This window comes from Caloenas nicobarica, chromosome 1, assembly GCF_036013445.1.
Source record: "Caloenas nicobarica isolate bCalNic1 chromosome 1, bCalNic1.hap1, whole genome shotgun sequence".
In the NCBI taxonomy this organism is placed as follows: domain Eukaryota; kingdom Metazoa; phylum Chordata; class Aves; order Columbiformes; family Columbidae; genus Caloenas; species Caloenas nicobarica.
Window position 1 is genome coordinate 161,591,085 of NC_088245.1, and position 15,060 is coordinate 161,606,144.

Sequence of the window (15,060 nt, forward strand, 5' to 3'; positions counted from 1 at the left end):
CTGCAAGCCATGGCTGGTGGAACCTTTGTGTCTGTACTGGTTCCAGTTGGTGTGGTGAAGATCATCCTCGCTTTCTTGGGCCTGACCTGGGCAACTTCTAGCTTAGATTTGCGTGCTGCTTGGCGATAACGGGTGGCAGCTGTTGTTGAGCCTGGTTTACATTGTTGTAATATAAAACATATGCCTAAAACATATGCCTACAAAACAGCTTTTCTTTTTCCATCCTGTCCTTTGCTAGATACAGGAGGAGGTTATGGGAGAAAAAAAAATGTGTTGTGTGTGTTTTGTGGTGTTTTGGTTTTTTTGGTTTTTTTTTGTTTTTGTTTTTTTGGTGGTGTTTTTTTGGTTTTGTTTTTTTTGTTTGTTTTGTTTTGCTTGGTTGGGTGTTTTGTTTGTTTCTTTGGTGGTGTGGTTTGTTTTTTTTTTTTTTTTTCCTTTTTTTCTTTTTCTCTCCAATCCCTATTCTGAAGGGGTAGAAAATAGCAGAAATTTAGTTTCCCATTTGGAGACAGTTGCAGATAGCTTTGGTTGGACTTTAAATGCCCCTTTTGCTGAAACTGTATTCTTACATTTTTTAAGTAGCCATGACATGCTAATGTGTTTCTATTTTTTGTAAAAGGAACTTTCATACAAAAAAAATTATTAGGGAAAAAAATGGGTATTTTATTAAATATACTGTATCTGAGACCAAATTGTCCTTTTGTTTTTGCTTCATTTTGTTTTGCATTACCTTTAGTTTTTATTTCTATCGCCATTTCCATTTCACCTGGCAAAACAAAGGTTTCTAAAAATAATAAAAATCAGAATAATCTGTCGGTAGCTCTGATTTTTGTGGTAATATAAGAAAACTCTAAAGTCATTAGTGTTTTGACTTCTATACATGTCATTGCACATTTGGAGTTTATCGGCACCAAAGATCACAAGATGATGTTAGTTGCCTCAGTAGGAGACATGCTCATTAAGTGATTACACTCATCATTTCTCAGCAAAACAGTCATTGGCAGTGGAAAAGCATGAGAATGTGAGATTTTGTATCAGTATGTTTTTAGCATGCTTCTGTAGTATAATGAAGTTTGTTGTTAACGAGTTTTTGGTTTCAGTCACTAAGTAACTGCTGGCCTGGTGCTCAGCATTTCAACTTCTGGAAATACATCTCATGCCTGGTCAGCAATTTGCAGCTCTTTAGGAAGTGGTTGCTCACAAAAGTGGGACAACTTGAGGAAAAATATACTCTGTTTGAAAATAAAAGGAAATACAGGATCTGTGTCACCAGATATTCATAGGACTAGTTTGGAAAAAGGCTGCTTCTTCCACGCTCAAAAAAAGAGGGATTTGTTACACTTCTCTGTTTCTGTGGAAGACAGAGGTTTGTTTGACTGTTTTTGGCTAACGGGAGGGAGCAGCTGGGGACAATTGCGCAAAGCACCATTTCTCCCCACACAGTGTGCAGGGAGCATATATAGGGGATGCTCTCAGAGGTGGCTTTTTCTAGAGCCATGGGATGTACAAATAAACACGATCTTGAGACGTGAGCGGCCGGCAGCAGTGCCACGTGTGCTAGTGTGTGCACCCTTTACCTGTGACCTGTAGCTACAGGAGTGTGGTAATAGTTGACTGTTGAAATAAATGCCTAGCCAACAATGTGAAAATAAAATATTTTTTCTTATAACAGTGCTTAGCCAGGCTTTGTGATTTACACAGATATGACATTCCCCTGTGGAGTGTGCATAGAAAAATAAGGATGGAGGTGCCCATTCTCTTAACGTTTATTTGTGGTACATCAGCTCTGTACAGAATTTGTCAGGCTTCAAAATAAACTGAAACAAAAATACTGCCAGTTTAATGCTCCCGCATCCCATAGAATATTGTGGTTCCTGTTACCCCTCCCCAAATAATCCAGGGAGCCACTTTCATCCTGACACTAAATGCATATAGGTTATGTGTTGTGCATGCAAGTGTATGTATGGTTTTGTGTTATTACTGTATTTGTCTTTACCTTGAGGCGTAATTTTATTTGTAAAGGCCCGTCATGAATTCGTTTGTGGTATTCATAGTATCCAGCAATGTCGTAACAACGCCCATTTTTCTTAAAAGACCACAAAAATAGCAGCCAGGCGATGGGCGGGAAAGAGCCGTTAGTAGTATCACTTGGAAACCGAACGAATATCCGCCGAAATAGCTCAGTTGGGAGAGCGTTAGACTGAAGATCTAAAGGTCCCTGGTTCGATCCCGGGTTTCGGCAGGGAGCTTTGCTTTTCCTTCCCGGGAGGTGGCGCCCGGCTGGGGCCGCTGCTGCGGGGGCCCGGCCCGGCCCGGGGGCTGCTCGGCGGAGCCGACAGCGACCGTGTCGCCCGCGACGCGTCATTTCTCAGCGTTCGTGGCACGGCGTACGTGTCGTGCGTGACCGGCAGTGCTGCGGGCGGCAGCTGTGGCGGCCCAACCCAATTGCTTCTGGCACCTGGGCCTGAAATTGCCTGTTGTCTTCCTCACCCGTTTTTGTTTTTTTTTTTTTTTTTAAAATTATTACATTTGTTTATTTATATTATTTAAAGCAGTGGAGGCGTTTCCACCGTCGAGATTCGGGCGGAAGATGCCATTTTACCTCCGTTAAGCGTGCGCGTGGACGCTTGCCAGGCGATAGCGTGGCTGCGCGGGTGCGGCTCGGCGGAGCCTGCTGCGTGCAACGCCAACTTGCAGCAGCCTGGTGAAGCTGCATCCTTTGCCGAGCCCGTATTTTTGCGTGGGTGGTGTGCACACCAAGAAAACGTGCAGAGGTGGTTGTGAAGGAGGCGAAGGGGAGTGAGCTGCCGGGCCTCCCTGTGCTCTTGTCCAGGGCTTCGTGCTGCAGAAGAGAGGAGGGCACGCTGAAAACGCAACCACAAAATCACGGAAATGCCCCAACGCCGCGCGTGCCTGCCGTCCTCCCCGGCAGCTGGAAACGCAGCATCTGGGAAGGTTCGCCTTCCGGTTTCACTTTTTAGCTCCTCTAAGTTTAAGCTTTTTATTTATGATGGAAGAACTGAAAGCAGAAAGCTTCATTCCCAGTCCCTTCTCTGCCCTTCACCTGACACTGGCTGTAGGTGGAAGGACGCTAGAAAAGAAAGCGAAACTGTGCGGAGAGGAGCGGGACGGAGTGGGAGGGTAGGAGAGAGGCTCTCAGGAGCATGGGAGGTGGACACAGAAGAATTAGAGATTGCTTGTTGCCAAAATCTGGAGCAGACGTCAAAATTCCTGGATGTCATTATTCCTCTGCTGTCAACAGATAGCTGAAACTACTTCTGGTTCACAGAAAGGCTAAAGAAATAGCTTTAAGGCCAGAAACTGTGCTAATTAATGTAATCTGGTCTTTACCATTTATATCTTCCCCCCTGATCCTTTCTTTGCTTTTCAGTTGGGAAAAATCACTTGGATTTTTCCAAAACATAACTTTAGGGAGGGCTCCTGCTATTCAGATGCTTTTTTTGTAATCTTTTTCATATATTCACACCAGAACAACACACAGAAAAGGTCTTTCAGTGTTGGTGTCACCAGTGCAAAACCCAGCAGTAAATCAGCTCCTTACCTTACATGAAAAGATATCACTGGTCCTTTTTTTTAATCACACCAAGCATTGCTGTTGAAATGCTTGTCTGATACAAGGAGCACTCAATATTGATGAATATCCTATTAGTACAAACAGAACTTAGACCTCTACTAATAGGGCAGGTGAAGGAGTAGTATAACTGCTTACATTGCTATTTTTCCCAAGGATTTTTTAAGCTTTTGAAAGAATGTTGAGACTGCACACTTGAGTACTCAGGGATAGGAGGAAATGTTAAAGCAAAGATTACTTTTGACTTCTCATCTGTACTTTTGTGCATGCGATATTAGAAACAAACAGTTTTATTTCCAAAAAACTTTTAATTCTTCATCAAAGACTTTAACGGTGCTTTGAGAATGAATTAGGCGCAGTGTCTCGCGTGATGCCGGGATGGACGTGCGCTGGTGCACGGGCTCAGGCTTGTCCCTGCAGATCAGACGGTGTCGGGCATGAGAAAATCAGCTGCTGTGGGGTCCGGTTGTTCTGGGCTGTCTCAAAGTTGTGCATGGGGGGCGCCTACCTGGAGCCATGGCAGCAGTTCACTTGCCCTGTCCCGATGAGGCCAGGAGAAGCCCCCCGTAGGACACGCTTGTTGGACGCAAGGTAGTGGCCAGATGGCTGGAGAAAGTCTGCCGAAGGACATCCGAGTGCCGAGTCGTGCTGCTGGTCAAGAGCTTGGCTCTCACCCGTGAGGCTCCCTGTTGGCACAGAACCCTTGCCAGGTCTGCATGGAGGAAATGTGCCAAGGAGAACTGGGTGAGAGTTATTTTAGAATGATTTATACGGGGACAGGAGATGTGAAAGGGTAGAGGGAGGTCCCGGACTGAGTCAAAAGGTTCAGAATGGACCCCCTTGATTTCTCAACTCCTCAGAGAGGAGTCTGGGTGCAGCTGGATCCAAACTTAGTCCCAGACTTGGTCAACGGTTCACGCCTAAGAGACACAGGGGCTAAAGGAAAACAGTTAAAGGATTAGATGTGTTTATGGCCAAAGCACGATATGTGCACATCCAATTCTTTATATTGCTAGGCTAGGAATTTAAAGTTTCATCATGCTGCATCTCAACCTGCTTACTTCCCCTCTAGGGGTCTAGTGCCAGGTTACTCCAAACTCTGGAACCCAAGTCTCTTGAAACAAGCTCTCAGGCATCAAAATTCATAGAAATAAAAACTTTAATGGAGTAGTGCAGCTGCTATGAAAACGGGAGTTCATGCCATACTTTCCAAAGCACATTTTTGATTGTGGATAGAAGTGAAGCCTGGATACTGGAGACTTCTGGCAAGTACTGAGCAGCAGAAAAAATCATAGAGAGGGTGAAATGCATTTGCAATCAGCTTTCATTAACTACAAAAATGGATGCTCAGCATCCTGAATTAAGGAATTACGTGAGAAGTCAAGGCTGGTGGAACGAAGACTCAGACTTCAACTTTTCTGAAGTGTTCTCTCTTGCTGATGACCATTTAGCCTGCTGTTCTGGCAGGGAGAGCCTAGAAAAGCAAGATGGTGATGTTTCTGCACAAGCTATGATTGATGTCCTGCATGACAAGGATAGCGGTGTCTGCGTGGACTCTGAATCTTTCCTGGTGGCCTCAAGCTAAGTACCTTTGAAGAGGTGCCAAACCAAGCACAGAAGGCTCTAGGTAATGAGACCCTTCGAGACTATTTACCTGCCCCTCACACAATGAGTCAGTGCAACAGTAATCTTTGAGATTGGGGTTTTCTTGCTTTGCATTGGATTCTTTCGCCGCCTTCAGACAGGCCCTCATCTTGTTTAGCTGCAGACATTGTTGATAGGGGGAGCATTCTGCACACATTTTTTGGTCACTTGTACAGTTAAGAGCAAATATAACTAGCTAACTAACTAACTAACTAACTCTCTCGCCCTGTTTGCTCAAAAATTATTGTAAATATTTGAAAGTTGAAAACTAGAATGTGACAAAAATGCATTCAGGACACAGCTACCTACAGTAGAAACTAACTAACTAACTAACTAACTAACTAACTAACTAACTAAGTCTCTCGCCCTATTGGCTAAAAAAACTATTGTAAATTTCTGAAAGTTGCCAACTGGTATGCGAAAAGAAACATCTTAAAAGTTCTCAGGTGCCCTTAATGCAGTTATGTTGATAGCTGTAGCATATAACATTCCTGAGACTTCTTCAAAGGCTAGTGAATGTTCTGCAGAAAGAACGAGTTGTGATCTTGTTCCTCTGAAACTCCTCTAGAACCTCCTCTAAACTGTCCAGCTGAGCCAAAAGGGTGACAATATGAGGGTGATTCCTTCAGCCATGTCTTCAGCCTGCCTTGAGAAAGATGGGGGGGAAAGACAGGCATTAAGCACCAGGCTGAGAGGAGAACAAGCAACTTGTGCTTTGACGTGAAAGGCAATCCCCAACCACAGTTCTCCTCTGCAGGATTCCTTAGAACTGGGGATTAGGCTTTGGTGTTTTTCTGTGAATTCTTTAGATTGTGGACTGGATTGTTCGACTAGGTGACCTTGGAAGGTCCCTTCCAACCCAAACTATTCTTTGATTTGATGATTCTAAGTTCAAAATGAAAACTGCCAAGGCTGGAGTGCTCTTTACCTCCAAACATCCACTTTCTCCCAAGGGAACGTGAGTGCTTCCTCTCTGGGGCCATCTCTGGGCACCACAGAAATATTTTGTATAGTCAGAGCAGCATGAAAATTCACTAGAGGGAGAGCAGGCTCTGTTACACACCTGGGCTCCTTGTTCTTCTCGCCCTGCCTGGGTGGTCTCAGTTGCCCGTTCCTGAGCTCTGTGTTTCCAGCCTTTGCCTTTGCTTGCTTGGCTGGCCATTGCTTTCCTCTTCGCAGCTGAGTTTTCTCTTCCTGGGGGATGGTTTTTCCCCTTCCTGTGAAGAGCTTGGCAACCTTTCCATCCAATAGGATTGTTAGACAGGTAAAGTCATGATAAACATGAATCAATTCTACTCCTAATCAAAGCTAGCTCATGTTACCTGCTCTGCCCAGAGGAGCTCTTCTGGGGTTTGCTTTCTGGAGTGACTGCAGGTACCTGCAATGGAAATGTAGAAGATGACACCTGCCCACTTTCCACCCAGCTCTAAAAGGCAGATCCCTTGGATGGGATTGCTCAGCCCAGCTGTGCCAGTTCTGGTGGGATCGCCACACCAAGAGTGATGGCCAACATGCATCAGCCTCACTCTGCACTTGTGCAAAGCTGCAGGTTGGTGGATGAACTTGCTTGTCCCTACAGCAGCAGTCCCACCTTCTGAGGGGGGAGGCATTCTCTCATGCTGTTTGTGGACCTCACATACCTGTACAGTTTCTGCTTCTGCTCCTGGTGCCGGCGACTCCTCGGCCCATTCGCCTGCAAGCCTAGCCTCCTCGTCCTCTTCTTCCTCCTCAAAGAGTTCCTCATGGTGCTTGATGAGGAACTCCACCAGCTGTGTCACCTGAACACAGTAAACCATTGGTTTCCAACCCGCTGGCTGCAAATGGGCCCACCAGCCCTTCCCACTCCTGATCTTGCCTTCTGCACAGAAAGCTGCAGCTGTGGGGCTGCTCTTGCCAGCAGCTCCCCTGCCAGCATTTGCCGAAGAGAGGAGGCAGCCAGGAACCTCTGAAGAGCAAAGCAGGCTTGGGCCTGGAAGGCTGCAGCGGGCTGGGAAACACAGCGTACCTTCCCTGTCACCTGCATCAGGACGTCCAGGGGCAGCGTGTCCTCCTTGGGTGGGCTGAGGAGGTTTGGCCCCGCACAGATGGCCAGGTTGCTGGCTGTCATCTTGCTGATGGTGGCATTCCTGCTGATGTTCTGGAGCAGGCTGAGCAAGGTCTTGAGGAGGAGGAGATTTGGCTCGGGTAACTTGCTGGCCACCCTGCGGTAACAGGAACCCAACATTAATAGATGAAGTAGGTGTTGTCAAGACAGATGTCCCATGCTGATGTCAGCCAAGCCCACCCCAGGGAAGGCTCCTTGGCCAAGCTGGCTCTACAGCACAGGGACTACCTTGGCTGAGATATGGCCACCTCCCTCCCTGCCTGACCTTCTGGCCAGAGTCCCTTTGTGGAGCCACCCCCAATGCCTGCAGGCAGTGCTCCAAGGAGAGAAATGCTTTTCTGTGCCATTTTTCCCCAAAATGCTGAGCCCACAGCAGCAGCAAGAGTCGGGTGGCCAAAAATACAGCTTGTTCAGGAAGGCTGTGGCTTTGCAGGCAAGCGGCGGGCTGTACCACTCCTTATGCAGCAGCCAGGCTGCTGGCCACACTTATTCTTTCAGCCCTGCCAGCCTCTCCTGCCTGCTGGTCTTTTGCAGGGCACCCATCCACTGCTGGTAGAGCTCTGCGTGGAGGAGCTTGGAGGGGATCTTATGGAGGGAGTCCTGCAATGGCAAGGGCTGCATGTGAGGCTGTGGGCAGTGCCGCCGGGAGCACAGGCAGCATCCCCAGCTCGCTGGGTGCCGAGCAGCTCCTGGCTTTGGGCTCCTGCTCTGGCAGGAGCAGCCAGAGCTGGGAGCTGCCAGACTCCAGGCCAGCAGGGCTCACCTTCAGGATGATGGCCAGGAGGTGCACGGGCTGGCTGGCGAGGTGGACCTCTGCTCCACCATCCAGGGCCTCCCTGATCTCACAGGAGGCACGCTCGCCGGCTGCCAGCCGGAAGATCCCCTCCGTGGATGGGCCCTGCTCATGCAGCAGAGCCAGCAGGTCCTGCAGGGGAGGGAGGAGGACATTGCTGGGCTGGAGACAGGCCCTGGGACAGGCCAAGCTTCCTCAGGGGCAGGAGGGAGTGTGGATGGTCTGCAGGTCTCCCTGGGGTAGGACAGAGGGGTGGCTGGAGCTGGGTGATGTGGAGAGGAGCACGCTTTGTCCCCAAGACTCATCTGGGATGTCTGATGGGGACACCGCCTCTGCAGAGGAGCCAGCGGGATGGGGGCCCCCTGGCCGGGCTTGCTTACCTGGATGGGCTGGGGCAGAGCACCGTCCTGGCTGCAGAGAGCTGCCAGGGGCTGGCTGAAGAGAACCCCCGTGTGGGCAGAGCCCGATGGCTCCTGTGCCTCTGCAGCAGCCGAGGTCCCTGGCCGCACAAAGTGCCAGGGCAGCCACCTCCTCCTGCTGCAGATTCCACCTTCTGCCAAAGAGAAGAGAGCAAAGAGACATGGAGCAGAAGCACTAGGCCAGTGCTCCTGGAGCCTCTCATCACTGTCCCCCACCCTTGGGTGCATGGAACAAGCGTCATTTGGGAACAAGGGACCCTGGGGGCTCAGGTCTCTCCTGCTGCAGAATAATGGGGACAGACGTGCCCTGCGGGAATGGCAGCAGCAGCCCCAGTGCAGCATGAGTGCCTGTCTGCAAGAGGAGGAGGGAAGGGCCGTCCTGCACCCATCTTCTCCAAACTCACCAGCCAACTGGCCACTTCCAGCTTTTCTGCCAGATGGGCCGATGGGTGGTGGCTGCTGCTCTGCATCAGCCTGCAAGAAATGTGCTGCACTCACCCAAGAGCCCTGCAGCAGAAAGGGCCCCCAGCGAGCTGCATCATGCCCTGGCCATGTGTGAGAGGTGGAGATGGCTGAGATTTCTCTCCGAGCTATCCTTACCTTTGCCTGGCCCTCAAGCAGCCTGTCCAGGCTGCTGGTGTGCAGTGTCAACGCCTGTGCAAGGGGAGAAGAGCAGAAGGTGAGAAGTGATGCGTCCGCTGCTGGGCTGGAACAGCCTCTGGGGACAGAGTGGAAACAGGAGGGACACTCATGGCATCGTAGCCCCTCAGCTTCTTCAGCAGTGCCTTGAAGGAGGGCAGCTGGGCTCCCTCCACTCCTTCTGGTGGTCTGTCCACGGGGAAGGGGCAAAGAAAGAGCTGTGTGAGAACCAAGCAGCCTTTTCCCTTCCTGCCAGCCCGGGAAGCACTTCCAAGCTGGCCTGAAGCAGCCGGGTACCACTCGGAATCCGAGCGGAGAGCAGCAGCAGTGGTGAGGGCAGGGCTGGGCAGGTGTTGTCTGGACACAGCTGGTGCTCCACCAGCTTTGCCCACTCAAGAGCAGCCAACAGCCATGGGGGCAGCTCTCTCCAGCTGGGGAGTGGTGTTTCCACATGATAGGGCTATGATGCCTAGAGCATCACAGCACCTTGTGCTGTGAGCATGAGTCCCCCAGGCTGCGCTGCCAGGCAGGGCTTACCCAAGGAGAGCGCTGAGCCAGAGTGCCTTCACTCCCCAGCAGCTGCAGAAAGAGAGGAGAAACAGCCTGAGTGCCACTGCTCCCCTGCCTGCGAGCAGAGGCGGGCGCTGGCACAGCCCTGCTGTCCCCGTGGGGACGGCCACAGAGGCAGGATGAAGCCCTGTGGGGCAGGACAGAGGCGCTGCCCAGCCGTGCCGTGGGACATGGCAGCGAGACTCACTGGGAAGTGATGACACATGAGCTGCAGGGCCAGACGAGGACGAGCGAGGTGGTGTGTTTGCCTTCATCCTCCTCAGCAGCATCGCCGGCTGCCCCCTTGGCGCTGCCCAGCACCTGCAGCTGGCCCAGGGCCAGACAGAGCTGCGGGCGTGGGGTGCTGCCATGTCTGCAGAGAGGAGTGGCAGGGAGTGACCTGGAGGTGGCTGAGCCCGCTGGCTCCCGTCCTGAATCCCTCTGCCACAGGCACGGCCATGGGTGTATCCAGCAGCAGAGTGCTGGCAGCCTGGGGCTGCTCCTGGGGTGCCCTGCCCTGGTGCCAGGGCCAGGGCGTGGGAGGAAAGGCAGCTGGGCTCTGCAAATCTTACTGGTACTTGGTGATGACCAAGGTGTCCCTGAAGAGGAGGAGGTCCCTCTTCCTTGTTGCACAGCCCTGGGTCACCTGCATGTGCTGCTGGAGCAATGTCTCGCGTGATGCCAGGATGGGCACGCACTGCTGCATGGGCTCAGGCTTGTCCCTGCAGAGCAAACGGTGTCGGGCATGAGAAAATTGGCTGCTGCAGGGTCCGGCTGTTCTCGAGGCTGTCTCTGAGCTGTGCATGGGGGGCGCCTACCTGGAGCCGCGGCAGCAGTTCACCTGACCCATCCCGATGAGGCCAGGAGAAGCCTCCTGTAAATCATGCTTGTTGGGAACAAGGTAGTGGCCAGACAGCTGGAGGGAGTCTGCCAAAGGATGTCCCAGTGCCGAGTCGTGCTGCTGGTCAAGAGCTTGTCTCTCACCTGTGAGACTCTGTGTTGGCACAGAACTGTTGCCAGGACAGTGCCAGGTCAACACAGCACCCTGTTGTAACCACAGTGGTCTCTGTGGGACTGGGAGCCCAGACCTGGCCACAGCACTTCAGGCCTGGCCTCAGCAGCACTGAGCAGAGGGGAAGGATCACCTCCCTCCAGCTGCTGGCAATGCTTTGCCCCGTGCAGCCCAGGGTACCACTCGCTGCTGCCTTGGGCCAAGGCCACCTTGCTGGCTCCTCGTCACCTTGGTGTCCACCAGGAGCCCAGGACCTTTTGTGCCACGCTCTTTTCCAGCAGCTTTGCCAAGCTGCTTTGGGTCAGAAGTTTGTGTGGATGTTGTCCCGGGATGCTTCATGCCCATAGCATTGCCAGAGATTTCTTCTGATTTCCTATGGAATAACTCACCAGTGTGGTGAGCCAGCTGACTCCTGGAGATCTAGTCTAGGGAACTCTCCTAGTCATCTTTGACATATAATAGAGTAGTAAATGCTTGTCTCCAAGAGCTAGCCAGAGATACTGAGGCCACACACTCAAACAGAAGACACCATATTTGGTATTCAGCTCCTCCGAATTTACATAGCTCTATTGCAGCTTTTCATGTTAAAAAATTGCTATGATCCCATTATGGTTCGCGTAAGAGTAAGAAGCTATTCCTGCTGTCCTAAAGCAGACATCTTTAGGACACCTTTACACTTAATGGAGTGTATTGACTAGGGCCTCAGTTTGATTTCCTACGCATAACTTGCTGGATCACAAGCCACTTGATCTGCAGCTCAAAAGTGAGATGTGGCTCCGAAGTATTTGTCATGTCAAATGAGCAAGAAGTCTTCAAAGACAGAATGTAAAACGACTTGTTTTGAAAGGATGTTAGGAAACGATTTTTCATCCAGAGGGTGGTGGAGCACTGGAACAGGCTCCCCAGGGAGGTGTCACGGCCCCAAGCCTGACAGTGTTCAAGAGACTGGACAATGCCCTCAGACACATGGGGCTGTCACATGCTGGGTCAGGAATTGTACTCGATGATTCTAGTGGGTCCTTTTCAATGCAGGACATTCTGTGATTCTATGAATTAATTCAAGGAGATCGGTCCTGCAAAGTCCCAGTGATGTCATGAACAGTTAGGTTATCCTTCAACCAGATGATGAGTGACAGCACAACATGACATCCTATTGACCTCCTCTATGAAGTACACAGCTACCTACAGTAGAAACTAACTGACTCTCTCCTGTTAGAATAAGAGCCAAATTGAGTGGGGCTTTACAGTTAAATGCTGAGCAGCTCCCTAGGTCTTCCGTATGGAAAGACACCTGGTTGGCTGAAGATTGCACCAGAGCAGATGCTGGGTAGCGGCAGGTACACTGGCCAAGGAGCAAGTATGACATGGACATGGTAGGTGCCCTCTGCAGGCAGCAGCAGTGAGGGACAGACACAGCTTGTCAGTATGCAGTGGGCTGGCATGGATGCGCTTTGTTATGCAGCATTAACACGGTTCTCTGCCTCTCCAAGTTTGGGAATCTGTTTGTGCCAGGTCTTCTTGAAACAAGAGTGAGAATCACTTTCCCATATCCTTAACACATCTTGTGCATCAGAGACCACAGAAGTTATAGCTTTAGATGTGTGGAGATAGTACAGATGGAAATTCTCTCTACTAAGAGATTAATGTTTTTTCTTGATTAAGAAGGCTTAATCCAATATGCGTATCTTGTACTGCTTTTAAGTTGTAATAAACACAACGTCATTAATGTAATTTTGATTGCCAGTTATCTCCGAGATAACCCTCAGAGAAAACTCCGTCCCTGCTTGCCCTTTTGGAGAGAATCCCTTTGTGGAGCCACCCCAAATGCCTGCAGGCAGTGCTCCACTATGGTTTCCTATGCTCAGGTGGACCTCTGCGCAGGTACCCAGCTTGAGCCAGCCCTCATGCTGTTCTACTCCATTGATTTTTTTTTTCCTGAGTATTTTGTCTCCTGAAAGTCTGCCAGGCCTTGCCTGAAAGTTTGCCTCTGGAGTTTTAAACTACAGACTCCAGAGTGAACGGTTATCAGGGAGGTAATGCCTGAAAGTTTGCTTTCACAAATGGGTACAGGCCTCCCCTGAAAGTTTGCCTTTGGAGCTCTAAAATACAGATTCTGGAGCGAGTGGTTATTAGCGAAAGAAGAATCCTGAAAATTTGCACCGCGACGGATACAGGCCTTGCCTGAGAGTTTGCCTCTGGAGCTGCAGGACACAAACTCTGGAACAACTGGTTATCAGGACAGGAAGACACCTGAAAGTTTGCTTCATGAACGGGTACAGGCACCAGCACTGTGCCCTTGTGGCCAGGAAGGCCAATGGCATCCTGGGGTGTATTAGAAGGGGGGTGGTTAGTAGGTCGAGAGAGGTTCTCCTCCCCTCTACTCTGCCCTGGTGAGACCTCATCTGGAATATTGTGTCCAGTTCTGGGCCCCTCAGTTCAAGAAGGACAGGGAACTGCTGGAGAGAGTCCAGCACAGAGCCACGGAAATGATGAAGGGAGTGGAGCATCTCCCTTATGAGGAAAGGCTGAGGGAGCTGGGGCTCTTCAGCTTGGAGGAGACTGAGGGGTGACCTCATTAATGTTTATAAATATGTAAAGGGTGAGTGTCAGGAGGATGGAGCCAGGCTCTTCTCGGTGACAACCAATGATAGGACAAAGGGTAATTGGTACAAACTGGAACACAGGAGGTTCCACTTAAATGTGAGAAGAAACTTCTTCACGGTGAGGGTGCCAGAGCGCTGGAACAGGCTGCCCAGGGAGGTTGTGGAGTCTCCTTCTCTGGAGACATTCAAAACCCGCCTGGACACATTCCTGTGTAACCTCACCTAGGTGTTCCTGCTCCAGCAGGGGGATTGGACTAGATGATCTTTCAAGGTCCTTTCCAATTCCTAACATTCTGTGATTCTGTGATTCTGTGACCTGGAAACACGGTAAGCAGCATTCGGCTTGGCATATTTCCTCCATGCAGAACCTGCCACCAAACCCTTTTAAGTCACACTTCTCTTTAAGAAATCTAAACATTGTTCTGCTGTAAGCAGAACCCTAAATTACACCTCTGCGACATATCCATTTCCACATAAATTTATATGTAGAATGCTGTATTTGACCAAAATTATTTCAAAAATTCCAAAGGCTAAATACTTTTCTGGCTTGATGCTAATCTGTGCTTGCGTACAGTAGAAGGAGCCTGAGAAACAATACTGTCATTCAGAAAAAAAAAAAAGTGAACCCACCGCTCACTTACTGTTCAGGGATTCTGTATTACTCAGGTATGTTGTATTTAATGATTTCTTTGCCTGTACCTTTAAGTGTTCTCTTTCTTTTTTTCCTTTCTTGCCAAAAAAATATATGAATGTATTAATCTCAAAAATGCATTGGCATCCACATGGGTATATTTGTTTGCTGCCCTTTAATGACAGGCTGGGAAATATGCTATTAGGGGCGAACCTAGGCAAAAATCCAGACTACAAGGTAGCTGAAATACTGTTTTTCTGTACTTCCACCATAAAGCCTGAGTATTATAACTAATAAATTTAACACAGTTTCAGGTGTGGTAGCCTGACCCGGTAGCTCAGAAGTGTGGACAAAGTGCGGTCAAAGTTTGGATCAAGGGAGCTTTGGCCACTGCTCACGTGCTCAAATTAGCTGCCTGAAAATTCCTTTGATAGCTGCAGACGAGCAGTTCTGGGCAAGGGTGCCAACACATAGTGCTACTCATTTTCCAGAGACAGTAATATCATGTGGTAAATAATAAATAATTCTAAATGCTGTTTTGTAAATCAGTATAATGCTGATATTGTATGACCCTGACAACAGCTCCTTTAAGCACAATAGCTGAGGGGAAGCTGAGGGAACTTCTGAACAGGGAAGCACTAAGGAACAGACAGTGTCTGTCGTTTTCCTGATGACTAATTGAAAGACAACTGTATTTTTGTAAGCTTGCTTGATGGCTTCCACACGGGGTATCACGCAGACCTGCAATGAGCACTGACATGGTGACGCCAGGATGGGGGATCTGTCTGTCCTTTTTTCTGCCCATCCAGGTTCTCCTCCCCTGGCCAGAAAAGGCACTCCTAAAACGTTGATGCATTACTGAGGAGCAGAGGCTAGCATGACATCAATTCTCGTACTGCACGCTGCAGCATGCTCCCAGTTGTGTAAAATTCCGTAGTTTTGATGGAGGAAAGTACTCATACGAAAAGCTGCATACATGCCACTCTCCCACTCACAGTTTTATTTTTTCTGCTGCTCACTAGGTAATCTCCCTATTCTCATTTATCCACTATTCCTTTTCTGCACACTCTAACT

At 49.6% G+C, this 15,060-nt stretch overlaps 1 non-coding gene across 1 annotated transcript; it reads left to right on the forward strand.

Moving 5' to 3' along the window:
* The first annotated feature begins 2,169 nt into the window (after positions 1-2,169).
* On the forward strand, positions 2,170-2,242 carry TRNAF-GAA (transfer RNA phenylalanine (anticodon GAA)). The gene has a single exon. It is a non-coding gene; the product is annotated as a tRNA-Phe (tRNA).
* The last annotated feature ends 12,818 nt before the right edge of the window (positions 2,243-15,060 follow it).